The following is a 16,034-nucleotide window of genomic DNA, read 5'->3' as shown; positions in this document are numbered from 1 at the left end:
ATTTAGAGTTTTAAAGTTATAACAATAGTGACTCTTAAAAGTGTAACAGTCATTTCTTTTGACTTTTCAGAATAAAGAGGACCTGTTAGCCGGGATGCCGTGGCGAAGCCCGCCCAACCCCAGTCATTTTCTATGGACGAAAGACCCATCTCCACTGCTTTGCATAACGCTCTCGCTCAGCTTCGGGCCACGATTGTGTCCGCCCAGGGACAGAATCCAGCAGTGTGACTCCTAGGGAGGGTTACGTATGCCGGGCTCCGCCATGGTATCACGGCTGACAGGTTCCCTTAAAGAGGTCCTGTGTAAGTATATGAGGAGAATGACTATATCTGGCCTATCTACCACAAGTATATGCCATTTCACCCCTGCTTACTACCCTGCAAACTCCATCTGGGTGTCTGCTTTACCTATGCTTAGCTGCAGTGTGGATGCAGACTAGCCAATGTGTTGCCTCCTATACACTATATACACACTAAAAGGATCCTGTAATCTTACCTCATTGTCGCAAACCTTTAAAAGTTTCCAGACCAGCTCTTAAAGGAGAAGTCCGGCGAAAATTGTTATTATTATATTGCCCCCCAAAAGTTATATAAATCACCAATATACACTCATTACGGGAAATGCACATAATGTGCTTTTTTCCCTGCACTTACTCCTGCATTAAGGCTTCACTTCCTAGATAATATGATGTCTTGGCCCAACTCCCAGAGCTGTGCGGGATGTGGCTGCTGGAGAGGATGATGGCAGAGGGATGCTCAGTGTCCCTCCAGTGCCGGGGGCCCTAAGTGTCCTTCTGCCATCATCCTCTCCAGCAGCCACAGCCCGCACAGCTCTGGGAGTCGGGTCGCGACATCATCGTTTTATCCAGAAAGTGAAGCCTTGATGCAGTAGTAAGAGCAGGGTAAAAAGCACTTTATGCGCATTTCCCATAATAAGTGTATATAGGTGATTTGTATAATTTTTTGGGGGACAATATAATACTTTAATAAACATTTTCGCTGGACTTCTCCAACCCCTTGCCGCAATATAACGTTCCAGGAACGTCATGGGATGCAGGTACATCCCGCAACGTCATTTTCTCCCTGCCTCCCCCTCTGTCACTAACAGCGATCGGGCAGCGGGAGGAGGCTGTGTCATATGGGCAGTTAACCCCATGGACACCGCGGTCAGGGAGACCGCCGTGTCTATGGAGCAGCAAGAGGGAGATCCGCTCCCTCCGACCACCCCTTCTTACAGCTCATTCATTCTTTAATACATTACATCACTGATCATGTGCTGTAATGTATTATAGAGGCACCTGTAAAGTGAAACACACATACATACATGCATAAATACACAAATAAATAAATAAAAATTAATAAATTAAATAAATAGATAGATATACACATTCCACATCCCCCTTTATAAATGATCCCCTATAAATGAGATACATATATTTGGTATCGCCGCTTCCGTAATGACCCTATTAACCTGTTACACTAATTATTCCGCCCGATTAACGCTCCCAAAAAAAAATAAAAAACTAATCATAATGACAATTTTTTGTTAATCCTACCCCCTAAAAAATATAGATAAAAAGCTATCAAAATGTCACATGTGCCCAAAAGGTGTACCACTAAAAAAAGTCAGCTTATGCCACAAATAAAAAGTCCTAACATAACTCCATTGACGAAAAAATTTAAATATTGCTGCTCTTACAATATGCAAGTCACAAAGTTTTTATAGTATAAATGCCATACTATACCAACTATAACAAAAGCTATATAAAATGGATATAGCTGTAATCGTACCGACCTGACGAATAACGATAACATGTCATATGTAACGTATAGTAAATGGCGTATAAAAAAAATGGTGAAAAACTGCTGCTAAATTGTGTTTTTTATTCATACCAACTCATAAAAAATGTAATAAATAATGATTAGGGTGTCACATGTCCCCCAGAATGGTACAGATGGAAATGTCAACTTGTCTTACACAATGGCCCCGCAAGGCCTCTGTGACATGGTATAATGGCTAAAAAAAAAACTGAAATAAAAAAAGTCCCAAAAATTCACCAGGTCTCTCACATCTGAGGCCTTCGGTTGAGTCAGGTGACGCACTGCGGCCACATATGGGCATATGGAATAAGGGTGAAAAAATAGTGAGTTCCATTTCTCTGTTAGTATTTGCTGTGTAAGAGGAAAAAATTTATTAAAATAGAATATCTGCCAAAAAAAATGAACATTTTAAATTTTCCCTCTAACTTGCATAAATTTCAGCCAAACACCTAAACAGTGGCGGATTAAATGTACCACGGGCCCCGGGCTGTCCACCCAACCTGGCCCCCCCCAACCCCCCGGTCAATCCGCCCACATTATAATCCACTACTGCTCCCCCCCAATAAACACTGCCTGCCTGCCTCCCCTCCCTGCTGGCCCCAATAAACAATGTTTGGTCCCTTGTTGCACAGAGGATGTCAGGAGAGTAGGGTGCTTATCCTATAGGAGAGGTCCCAGCAGCACAGAGGATATCAGGAGATGATCTTTAGGAGAGGTCCCAGCAGCACAGAGGATGTCAGGAGAGAAGGGTGCTGATCTTATAGGGGAGGTCACAGCAGCACAGAGGATGTCAGGAGAGGAGGGTGCTAATCCTATAGGAGATGGTCCTCCTCTTCCCCCCTTATAGATGGTCCCCCTCTTCCCCCCTTATAGATGGCCCCCCTCTTATAGATGGTCCCCCTCTTCCCTCCTTATAGATGGTCCCCCTCTTCCCTCTTCTCCCCTTATAGATGTTAGACATCTTGTAGATGTTGCATTAATAATAAGTTCATGTGGCATGACTATCTTTCTTAGGAAAAGAGTTTTGAAAATATTTTTTTTTTTAACTTTTTCAAATTTTTGCGAAAATGTGATTTTTACAAAAAACTGCGATAGTTAAAAGCACCGCAGAGTTTTAACTACATAAAGTGATACAGGTCAGATTTGAAAAATAGACCCTGGGCATTAGGGCCAAAACAGGCTGAAGAGGCAAGGGGTTAACAGTCTATGAATCCAGTGTCTTACCTGGCCATAAAGTCTGTCTGTCTCCTGCTCACTCATCCCCCTCAGCCCCTCCCCCCTCCATTACCTATAAATGGCAGTGCAAACCAGTCTTTACTCTGCTCATCTCTGCTGTGGACAACTTGGCCTTGATAATGAACAAATAAAAAGGGAGGGCGGAAATAGAACAGGGAAAAGAAGAAAGCTCTTTTGTCTTATAAAATCTATTACACACTTTTTTATATTTACTTGTACTATTGATTTATGCAAAGTTGTTTGTAAGTTATACTTTAAAGAGGACCTGTCACCCCCGGTGCTGGGGTGACAGCTCCCAACCCCCCGCTAGAGCCCCTCATACTTACTTGATCACACCGCTGAGATGAGTCCGATACTCATAGAGAATGAATGGTGACTCCAACCCTCTATTCATTCTCTATGAGCGTCGGACTCATCTCAGCGGCGCTCTATGAGGGGCTCTAGCGGGAGGGTGACAGGTCCTCTTTAAGCATGCAGGTTTTTGTTTTTCATGACATGGGGAGGCATAGGGTCGATTGTGGGCTTAACCCCTAGACGAACTAGGACGTACCGGTACGTCCTGGAAGTCTGTGCCCAGACGACCCTGGACGTACCGGTATGTCCTGAGCTATGAACGCGCTCCGGAGCGGAGCACGCTTCATAGCAGGTGGGGGCAGGCTGCAATCAGCAGCCGACACCTCACCGTTAATGACACGCTGTAGCAATCGCGCTGCAGCGTGCCATTAACTCCTTAAACGCCGTGATCGCGGAACGGCGTTTAAGTGTAAGTGACAGGGGGAGGTCTCTTGTCCAATCTATTAAAATATAACAAGCGTCGTTGCGAGGGGTAAACGGCGTAGCCGAAAAGAGGGGAAAAAGTGCGCGGATTACCGATTTTATGTTACATATATATATATATATATATATATATATATAAAAAAAAGTGATTAAAACGTCCGATCTTCACAAATATGGTATTAATAAAAACTAGAGATCATGGCGGAAAAATGACACCACATACAGCTCTGTAGGTGAAAAAATAAAAAACTGTTAAAAGCGTCACAATAGGCCCATTTTATTTATAATTAATTGGCAAAAAAAAGGATTTCATTAAAAAAAAATAATAATAATAATAATATATATAACATTAGAGAATCTGTGTAAACCTGCATATGGTTGTGTTCGGACTGACCTATAGAATAATGGTATCATGTCGCTTTTACCATATAGTGCATTACGTAGACACAGGAACCCCCCAAACATTACCATATTGCATTTTTTTACGTTTTCAGCTATTTATATCTTCATAAATAATATATTTGGGATTCCATCATACATGTTACGGTAAAATGAAAGACGCAGTTTCAAAGTACAACTATTCCTGTAACAAACAGCCCCTTACATGGCCTTGTAGATAGAAAACTGAAAGTGCTAGAGCTCTTAGAAGGGGCGGATGGTAAAACAAAAATGCAAAGATCTAAATTTGCGCGGTCCACTGGGTCATTTTGGGCCTGGTCCTTAACCTCTTAAGGACCCATGACGTACCGGCACGTCATGGATCACTGTCACTTAAGGACCCATGACGTGCCGGTACGTCATCCCTTTAAACGGGCGCCGCGGCCGGCCGGGTCCCGATCGGGGGAGATAGCCTGCTATAATACATAGCAGGCCATCTCTCCCTGTCGGCATGGAGGGTTGTTAACCCCCCCCATGCCGACGATCGCCGCTATTGGCTGATAAGCCCATAGCGGCGATCGGAACCTTTCCGGGCCATCGGTGGCCCGATGACCCGGAAAAAAATGGCGATCGGTGCTGTCCGAGGACGGCACCGACCGCCATTACTGTAAAAAGTAATGGTGGTCACGGTACCACCGTCCCGATCGCCGTGAACGGCCGGCCAGCCGGCCGGCCGTTCACGGCGATCAAAGTCCCCACAAGTAATAAATACCTGCTCCGGACCCCTCAGCTAGGTAGCTGAGGGGTCCGGAGCAGGTATTTGTACATTACTCACCTGTCCCGGGGTCCTGATCGGCGTCTTCCGGGTTCCCGGCGTCCACTTCCTCTTGTCGGGACTTCGGCTTCTTCCGTGAGTCCCGATCGGCTGTTTCCGGCTCCAGCGTCGTCTATTTTCGTATTTTTCCGGCTCCAGCGTCGTCTATTTTCGGATCTTGCGCTCTGCTGCCCCCTAGCGGCTGATAAGTGTAATACACGTATCAGCCACTACAGGGATGTTCAGAATGTAGTAAAAAAAAAAATTTTTTCCCAATTTTTTTTTTTTCTATTTTCCGCACCCTATCGCCGCTGAGTGTTGATCAGCATCGCACGAAAGTGCGCTGCTAATCAGCAACTCCTCCTTTTTGGCGTAGGGTGTTTTTTTTTTATATCCTACTGCCACGGTCTGCTTATAAGTGCCGAACATAAGTGCGGCATTCATCAGCAACACCATTTTTGGCGTAGGTTTTTTTTGTATACTTACTGTAAAAAACACGTAAAAAAACACTACATTACACCACACTACATTGAATAAAGTTTTACACTACACCACTACATACCCCATATACCAATCCCCATATAAAGATGGCCCCCAGGGTGTTTTCGGTGTCGGACGCATACATTATTATTGCCTCCGACACCGAAACAGCCAGTGAGGATGAATTGGGGGGATCCTTCTTTCCTCCATTCATCCTCATCCTCCTCATCATCCAGTGACGTGTCTGGGAGTAGCGTAGCGTACGCTGCCCCCCAGACACGTCTTTTCCGCCAGTACCGTCCCAATAAGAGATGACGGTATGGCGTGAAATTCTACAAACTCTGTGAGAGTACCTCAGGGTACACTTACAGATTTAGGGTACGTGCACACTGCGGAATGGCGAAGGATAACCCTTCGTGCATTCCGCAGCTGGCACCCGCCGGCGGACTGATGCAGGGGCGCGTCTCCGCCTGTGTCATAGACTCTATCCTATGCATGGGCGGATTCCATTATCCATCATTCCATCAACACGTTGGACGCAGAGCGGAATCCGCCCGTGCATAGAATGGAGTCTACGACACGGACGGAGACGTGCGCCTGCATCAGTCCGCCGGCGGGTGCCAACTGCGGAATGCACAAAGGGTTATCCTTCGCGATTCCGCAGTGTGCACGTACCCTTAGAGTGTATGAAGGAAGGGACACCCGAATCCAGCCGCCAGATGCCCCCCCCCCCCATCCTCGGAGTTAGTGGGGAGATCGTCCGGGAACTGATCTTCCCACTGCTGGATAAAGGTCACCACCACCCGTACGGGGATAACTTTTATACCAGCACCCCCTCTTCTGGTCCCTCGCTGCCTGAGCTACTGTAGCTTGCGGCACGATCCGAACATATCAGAAATAGTAATAGCGCCCTAATATTTAGCAGCCATGGAGCGGACCCAGCGCTTCTGGATATGAAGGACCCCGTATCGCACCAGGACAACATTTTCCAGGTGACGTCCCACACACTGGAGAACAGGAGACCCCAGAAGAAGTGCAGAGTGTGGGGTAACAGGGGGATCAGGAAGGACACCATTTACCAGTGTGACACCTGTCCTGATCCCCCCGGCCTCTACATACTGGATCGCTCCAAGGCGTACTACACGTCATTGGGGTTCTACATTATCTAAATTCTGTCCCTTATTCCTATTTCAGGGGTCACGTTGATCCAGGGATTATTCTGATCGCCATTATGGAGTCGGGAAGGAATTTTTCCCCTGTGATGAGGCTACTGTCGTCTGCCTCACGAGGGGTTTTTGCCTTCCTCTGGATCAACACAGGTTGAATTTGATGGACACCTGTCATTTCCAACCTTATAAACTAATAATTGGCCTAATACCCCCAAATAAATTAGAATTGTCCCTTTTCCCCAGCTAAGTAGGTATGGCTGCCATTCCCATTAGAGGAGGCCATGATGCAATTACAAAGCCTCTGTGCGGCCAGGACAGTAGAAACCCCCCACAAGTGACCCCATTCTGGAAACTACACCCCATAAGGAATCTAACAAGTGGGGCAGCGGGTATATGGCCCCCTGGTGACGGCCACATTTGGGACGTGAAAATGAAAAAAATGGTATTTTTTATTTTCACGGCACATGTCCTACACATGTGCCCATCACTAGTGGGGTCCATATGCTCACTGCACCCCTTGTTAGATTCCTTATGGGGTGTAGTTTCCAGAATGGGGTCACTTGTCGGGGGTTTCTACTGTTCTGGCAGCACAGGAGCTTTGTAATTGCGACATGGCCTCCATCCCCCATTCCAGCCTCTAAATGGCGCTCTGTCCTTTTGGTGACTTGCCCTGTGCCCATATGGCAAATTATGTCCACATGTGGGGTATTTTCGTACTCAGGGGAAACTACCCTACACGTTTTGTGTTCATTTTCTTTTTTAACCCCTTGTGGAAATGGAAAAAAATCAAGGCTAGACCAACATTTAGTGTAATTTTTTTAAAATTTTTACTCTAAATCATTGATCTTGTCTTGATTTTTTCATTTTCACAAGGGGTTAAAAGATAAAAAAAAACACAATGTGTAGAGCAATTTCCCCTGAGTACGGAAATACCCCACATGTGGACATAAAGCGCCATGCGGGTGCAGGGTAAGCCTCCAAAGGGAAGGTGCGCCATTTGGTTTTTGAAGGCTGGATTTGGATGGAATGGATTTCGAGGGGCCATGTTGCATTCAAAAGGCCCCTGTGTTGCCAAGACAGTTAAACCCCCCACAAGTGACCCTATTATGGAAACTACACCCCTCAAGGAATGTAACAAGGGGTGTAGTCAGCATATGGACCCCACTGGTGACGGGCACAAATGTGGAACAATGTGGCGTGAAAATGAAATATTAAATTTTTTACACTATAATGTTGGTCTAGCCTTGAATTTATCATTTTCACAAGGGGTTAAAAGAGAAAAAAACACACAAAATGTGTAGAGCAATTTCCCCCGAGTCCGTAAATACCCCACGTGTGGACATAAAGCGCCATGTGGGTGCAGGGCAAGCCTCCCAAGGGAAGGAGCGCCATTTGGATTTTAGAGGTTGGATTTGGCTAGAATGGATGATGAACGCCATGTCGCATTTACAGAGCCCTTGTGCTGCCAAAACACTGTAAACCCCCCACAAGTGACCCCATTCTGGAAACTACACCCCTCAAGGAATCTAACAAGGGGTGCAGTGAGGATATGGACCCCTGGATGACGGGCACATTTGTGCCATGAAAGTGAAAAAATGAAAATTTTCACTTTCACGTCACATTTTTCCACATTTGTGCCCGTCACCAGTGGGGTCCATATGCTCACTGCACCCCTTGTTAGATTCCTTGAGGGGTGTAGTTTCCAGAATGGGGTCACTTGTGGGGGGTTTCCAGTGTCTTGGCAGCACGAGGGCTCTGTAAATGCGACATGGCCCTTGAAATCCATTCCAGTGAAATCCAGCTTCCAAAAGCCAATTGGCGCTCCTTCCCTTTGGAGGCTCGTCCTGCGCCCGCTTGGCACTTTATGTCCACATGTGGGGTATTTCCGTACTCGGGAGAAACTGTGCTACATGTTTTGTGTTTTTTTTTTCCTTTTATCCCTTTGTGAAAATGAAAAATTGAAGGCTAGAACAACATTTTAGTGTAAAAAATACTTTAGTCTTTTTTCAAGCCATATTGTTTGGAAAATCTGTGAAGCACCTGTGGGGTCCAGATGCTCACCGCACCCCTTGTTACATTCCTTGAGGGGTGTAGTTTTCTAAATGGTGTCCCTTTAGGGGTGTTTTTTAGGTTTTGGCACCCCAGAGCCTCTGCCAACCTGAAGTGGTACAGTCAAAAATGACCAAAAATAACGGAGCCATTGAAATTCACTAGGCGCTCCCTTATATCTGAGGCTTGTGGTTGCGTCAAATAGCGCAATAGGGCCACATATGGGGTATTTCTATAAACTGCAGAAATGGGGCAATCAATATTGGGGTGCATTTCTCTGGTAATAGGTTTATAATTATGAAAAATATTGGATTACAATAAAATCTCTGCACAGAAAATTAAAATTTTCAAATTTCTTACACACTTAGCTTTTATTTCTGTGACTCCCCTAAAGGGTTAAAAAACTTTCTGGATGTGCTTTTGCAGAGTTTAGGGGGTGCAGTTTCTGAAATGGGGTGCTTCGTGAGGCTTTCTAACACACAGTCCCCTCAAATACACTTTAAACCTGAACAGTTCCCTAAAAATATCTGATTTTGAAATTTTACTGAAAATTTGGAAATTTGCTGCTAATGTTTTAAGCTTCCTATTGTCTAAAAAAAATGAAATATAGTTTAATAAATGCCGCCAACATAAAGTAGACATGTTGCTAATGCTATTTAATATATAATTTATGTGGTATAACCATTTTCTGTATAAGCAGAAAAGTTTTAAAGTTGGAAAAATGCATTTTTTCACAATTTTTCACGCTATTTTGGGTTTTTTCATAAAGATTCGTTATAAGTATCGACTCCAATTTACAAGAAATGTGAAGTACAATATGTCACGAGAAAACAATCTCAGAATCAGCCGGATAGGTAAAAGCATCCCGAAGTTATTAATGAATAAAGTGACACTGGTCAAATTCATAAAATTTGCTCCGGTCCTTAAGGCCATTTCAGGCCCGGTCCTTAAGGGGTTAAAGGGTTAAAGTGTCACTGTCGTTTACCTTTTTTTTCTGCAGAAATCAATAGTACAGGCGATTTTAAGAAACTTTGTAATTGGGTTTATTAGCCGAAAAATGCATTTTTATCACGAAAAGGCAGTTTGAAGCTCTTCCCCCTTGTCTTCATCATTGTGTATGGAGAGAGGAGGGGTGGAGGGAGATGAGGCACCAAAACAGGACAACAAAGAGTTAATTTACAGCTACATCACTGGCTATCTCCTCTGACAGTCAGCACTGACCTCCCTGACCTCTGAATACGGCTTTCATGGAGCTCCCGGCTGTGTAATCCTTTGTTCTCTGCTGCCGATCATCTCCCTCCTCCCCCCTCTCCATAACACAGACAGGGTTGTGTCTGATGCAACAAGTCACAATTTCCTGATATTTTTCAGTGAATGGAAAAGAAGGGGGACCTGTGAAAAGTCTTTTTGAATGCAGATAATGGCATATTTATGGCCTAATAAACCCAATTACAAAGTTTCTTAAAGTGCCACTGTCACCCTCTTCTGACATCTCTACACAGGTGTAAAGGGTAAATTTAGCAGTTTTCATACCTTATTTTATATCATATGTCATGGTGCTTGTTTAAGTAAAAAGTGATCTTCTATCAACTGCAGATTGTGATAAGTGGGCGGGGCCTCGCAGCATTAGCGCCACTTAGCCCACAACACCACCGTTTAGGCCAGCCTGTTCCAATGGCCGACGAGGGGGTGGGGCTAAGTGGCGCTAATGCCGCGAGGCCCCTCCCACTTAACACAATCTGCAGTTGATAAAAGATAATGTATGAAAACCGCTAAATTTACCCTTTACACCTGTGTAGAGATGTCAGAATGCACAAAGGGGGTGACAGTGTCATTTTAAGATCGCCTGGACTATTGATTTCTACCAAAAAAAATAAAAAATACGACAGTGACTCTTTAAATTATACTCTTCTATTTAAAGTGTCACTGTCGTGAATTTTTTTTTTGCAGAAATCAATAGTCCAGGCGATTTTAAGAAACTTTGTAATTGGGTTTATTGGCCGAAAAATGCATTTTTATCATGGAAAAGCAGTTTGAAGCTCTCCCCCCCGTCTTCATTGTTCTCCTATGGAGAGAGCTAAATAAAAGACCAAAACAGGACAACAAAGAGTTAATCTACAAATACCTCACCCTCTATCTCCTCTGACAGTCAGCACTGACCTCTCTGAGCTCTGATTACAGCGTTCACCCAGCTCCTTGCCTGTAATCCTGTTATCTGCTTTCTGCTGCTGGCTAACTCCCTCCTCCCCCCTCCCCGCTCTATAGGAACAGACAGAGTGTGACTCATGCAACAAGTCACAATTTTCTGATTTTTTGCAGTGGATGGAAAAAAGGAGAGGAGGGGGGACCTGGGAAAAGGATTTTTAAATGCAGATAATGGCATATTTGGCTAATAAACCAAATTACAAAGCTTCTTAAAATCGCCTGGACTATTGATTTCTGCAAAAAAATAAAAAATACGACAGTGACTCATTAACCCCTTAGTGACCGCCAAGCTGCCTTTTCACAAAATAGTGTTGCGGAGCAACAATTACCAGTTTCCCAATGGGACTAAAAATTAACTTTTATTGATATGCATTTAATACTTACAGAAACAATTAGTGGTCATATTTACAGTGCTATATTTTAAAAATAGAAGCGTCAATTGATTTGCAGATTAACCAGTATAATTTGCTATAAGTGAGTCAATAGGTGCTGTTCACACTAAGTCAGTATACAAATAAGCCGTGCATTTATGCACCGGAGTCGTATAGTAATGTATTTTGTTGTGTGGACAGCCACTAATAAAGACTCAAGGCAGCGCTATTAGGCACAAATGTGTCGGTACAGGACAGACTCGGAACAAGGGAAATTGCGAGTGTTCCCTGTTTCAGAGTTGAAGCTACCTAGATGAGTCGTGAGACCGCCGGCCAGTCTTATATTGCTTATACTCATATAGGCAGGCAAAAAATACCGCTAGAAGGAGCTTCAACAAAAATGTGCATGTGTTCACCAAGATTGCATAGGGTGAGAGCGCAACTTGCGCTAGGATGTATTTAGTAGTCCTAAACTAGGAAGTGCACCTCTAGCTGTCAGCCTGATGTGCTATACAGCAAGCGATGCTGAAACCTCATATGGTAAATGTTAATTCATTTGCGCTGCCAGTGCTGGTATATTTTAAAGTTCAGTTAGATACATCTATATAGAGAGATACCGGGATACATGTATTCCACGGTCTAATGAAATTAACATTTTGTCAGCAAGAATCAGCGCTAATACTGGTAAGAGGACGGAGGCTGGTGTTCTCACCAGTGTTTGTATAGTAGTAATCGATCTGAAATATCAAGACGCTAACTATATTAAAAGGACATGCCTAACGTAGCCTGACTAGTTTCGCCAGACGCGCTGGCGTTATCAAAGGCGGCCACTAATGGGCTTTATTCCGATGCGTACGCCTTTTAACGGCAGGCGCATCAGAATAAATTACCTCCCGGCGGTGGCAGCAGGTCGGGGGATCAGCGGTCAGTGTGACAGCTGACCCCCTCCTGTAACTGCCCGGAGGATTCTCCGCTCCGGGCAGTTTAACCCGTTAAATGCCGCTGTCAAAAGCATGACAGCGGCATCTAACGGGTTCTGGTGTGTACCGGACGGCGCCGCAGGTCCACTTACGCGATCGGAGGTCCCGCGGCGGTGTCCGGTCCCTCCGGCGTCTCCATGGTAACTCCGGGGGCCTAATGAAGGCCCCCGGGCTTACCATGGATAAGCCATCCTGCTGACAGGGGTGGCTGTGCTACTGCCTGTCAGCAGGATGGTCACATGACACAATACACTGTACTACAGTGTATTGTATACTGTGATCTAAGTGTTACACTAGTGTACAGTAATGTACACTAGTGTAAAAAAAGTTAAAAAAAGTGCACCAATCACAATCCCCCCCAGCCCCCCCCTCCCCCATAATAAAAATGCATTACATTCCCCATACACTATAAAGCATTACATAAAAGTGATCAAAAACACAAATCCTATACATATTTGGTATCGCTACGTCCGTAACGACCCAATCTATAAAACGATATCAATAATTATATCGCACGACACACGCTGTAAAAAAAATAAATAAAAAAACAGTACCAGAATAGCTGTATTTTATCAATCTGCTTTAGAAAATACGCCATAAAAGAGATCAAAAAGTGATATACATATAAAACTTGGTATCAATAGAAACTACAGATCTTCCCGCAAAAATAAGCCCAAAACCAGCTCTGTCGCGCAAAAGATGAGAACGCTATGGATCTTGCAATGCGGCAACAGTTTTTGTGGGTTTTTGCTAGGAAGATAGTTTCTATTGCGCCAAAGTGGTAATAGTTAAAAAAACCTAAACAAATGTGGTATCGCCGTAACCGTAGTGACCCAGAGAATACATGTATTATGTTAGTGACCGCCGCTACGGATTTTTACGGCGATCACTAATGGGCTCTATTCTGCTGCCATCAGCTCTTTATAGCGATGGCACAGAATAGTGCAGCAGCGCCGGTAATGCCCGCAGCCCCCTCCTCTCAGCTACCGGAGGTCGCTGAGAAGTTGGGGCAGAGTGTTGGCTCAGTCCCGGACAGTCCCCGCACCGACGATCGCTGTTATTACCAGTATAACGGCAGCCACCAGTAACGGGCACTGCATGCTTTCATCTCCTCTCACCGTTAATCCACAGTGAGATGAGATCAATGTCCCCCCCCCTTTCCCCCTCGGAATAACCTTAGTGTTCACAGTGAGTAATTCCTTAGGGTACAAACACACTTGCCGTATCCGCAGCGAGTTTCTCGCTGAGGATCCTGGCCCTGTGTACTCAATGGCAGACAAAGTCGCAGCAGGGATGTACATCCCTGCTGCGAGTTTGTCCAAAGGCCGACCCGTTAACCCCCCGGCCGCCGGAGACTATACATCACCTGGTCCTTCGCCGTTTCCAGGCACGTCCCGCTTAGCCAATCAGTGCGCTGCCCCACCGCAGCACTGATTGGCTGAACGGGCAGTGAAGACGTCGGGAGGCTTGTAGCCGGGATTAGGTGACGTATAGTTTCCGGCGGCTGGGGAGTTAACGGGGCGAGCTGCGGACAAACTCGCAGCAGGGATGTACATCCCTGCTGCGAGTTTGTCTGCCATTGAGTACACATGGCTGGGATCCTCAGCGAGTCTCACTGCGAATACGCAGCCAGAAACTCGCTGCGGATACGACAAGTGTGTTTGTACCCTTAAAAAAAGATCAAACTCTCATTCTCTCCACCACCAGAGGTGGCGGAGAGCATGGGGCAATGATCAGGGACTAGCCGATGTGGTCCTGGCACAAGTGATCAGCGGTATATACTATATACCACTGATCACTTGTTCCAAATGCTTCCGGCACTTTTTGTCCCGTCACCAAAAATCATTGGTAACAGGATAAAAAGTCAAGTGCCCCGGATTGCCTGTAACCACCTCGCATTACCTGTAACCACCTCGCATTACCTGTAACCACCTCGCATTACCTGTAACCACCCCAGATTATTCATAACCACTCCAGTTTACCTGTAACTGCTCAGATTACCCGTAACCACCCCAGATAGCTAGTAAACACCCCCAGATTGCCTGTAACCACCCCAGATTGCCACAGGCTACCCACAACCACTACAGATTGCCCGTAACCACCCCAGATTGCCCATACCCACCCCAGAATGCCTGTCACTCCTCCCCCAGATTGCCCATCACCACCCCAGTTTGCCTGTGACACCCCCCCCCCCCAAGATTGTCAGTTACCACCCCATATAGCCAGTAAACACCCCTAGATAGCCAGTAAACACCCCCAGATTGCTCGTAACCAACCCAGATAGCCAGTAAACACCCCCAGATTGCCCATAAACACCCCAGATTGCCACAGACTGCTCGTACCACCCCAGATTGCCCATACACACCCCAGATAGCAAGTAAACACTCCCAGGTTGCCCGTCACTACCCCAGATTACCTGTAATCTCATTTAAAAAAAATTTTTGTTAGCACCTGCGCTATTCTAATAACCGATACTAGCTGCGGTTTTGCACCAGCAAAATGACGCTCCTTCCCTTCTAAGCCCTGCTGCGTGCCCATACAGTGGTTTATGCCCACATATGGGGTACCGTTGTACTCAGGAGAACATGCTTTACAAATTTTGCAGTGCATTTTCTCTCCTGTTTCTCGTGAAATTGAGAAATTTCAAACTAAACAAACATATTATTGAAAAAAATTCATTTTTTTCATTTTTACTTTCTAATTTTGAATCCTTTCCTCTAATACCTGTGGGGTCAAAATGCTCACTGCACCCCAAGATGACTTCTTTGAGGGGTGCCCTTTCCAAAATGGGGTGACTTTTGGGGGGTTTCTCTTCTGTGGACACTACAGGGGCACTGCAAACGCACCTGGCGCTCGGAAACTTGTTCAGCAAAATCAGCACTGAAAATGCTAATTGGAGCTCCTTCCCTTCTGAGCCCCGCTGTGTGCCCATACAGTGGTTTATGCCCACATATGAGGTACCGTTGTACTAAGGAGAACCTGCATTACAGATTTTGGGGTGCTTTTTCTCTCCCTTTCCTTGTGAAGTTGAGAAATTTCAAACTAAAGGAACATTTTATTGGAAAAATTCTAGTTTTTCATTTTTACTGTCTAATTTTGAATACTTTTATCTAATACCTGTGGGGTCAAAATGCTCACTGCACACCAAGATGTATTCTTTGAGGGGTGCACTTTCCAAAATGGGGTGACTTATGGGGGGGGGGTTTCACTCTGCTGACACTACAGGGGCTCTGCAACCGCACCTGGCGCTCAGAAACTTCTACAGCAAAATCTGCACTGAAAATGCTAATTGGCGCTCCCTTCCTTCTGAGCCCCGCTGTGTGCCCATACAGTGGTTTACGCCCCCATATGGGGTACCATTGTACTCAGGAGAACCTGCGTTACAAATTTTGGGGTGCTTTTTCTCTCCTGTTGCTTGTGAAAATGAGATACTTTAATCTGAACGAACATATTATTTGAAAATTTCTATTTTCCATTTTTTTCCGGCCTAATTGTGAAGACTTTCCTCTAGCCCCTGTAGGGTTAAAATGGTCATTATACCCCTAGATTAATTCTTTAAGGTGTCTAGTTTCCAAAATGGGGTCATTTATGGGGGTTTTAAGTATACAAGCCTCCTAAACACACTTCAAAAAACAACTGGTCCCTAAAAAAATTAGTTTTGGAAAAAAAAAAATTGGTAATTTGCTGATAAAATATGTTTACGAAATTACGCCAGAATAAAGAGGACATATTGGTAATGTGACCTAGTAACTAAT

General features: G+C 45.0%; 1 protein-coding gene across 1 annotated transcript in view; it reads right to left on the bottom strand.

Annotated features, from left to right (window-relative positions):
- Positions 1-16,034, bottom strand: part of ORMDL1 (ORMDL sphingolipid biosynthesis regulator 1) — a 31,945-nt gene that overhangs the window by 5,822 nt on the left and 10,089 nt on the right. The window lies entirely within an intron of this gene.

Source organism: Dendropsophus ebraccatus, chromosome 9, assembly GCF_027789765.1.
Source record: "Dendropsophus ebraccatus isolate aDenEbr1 chromosome 9, aDenEbr1.pat, whole genome shotgun sequence".
In the NCBI taxonomy this organism is placed as follows: domain Eukaryota; kingdom Metazoa; phylum Chordata; class Amphibia; order Anura; family Hylidae; genus Dendropsophus; species Dendropsophus ebraccatus.
Note: the sequence above shows the minus strand (reverse complement) of the source record. Positions and strands in the feature narration are given on the sequence as shown.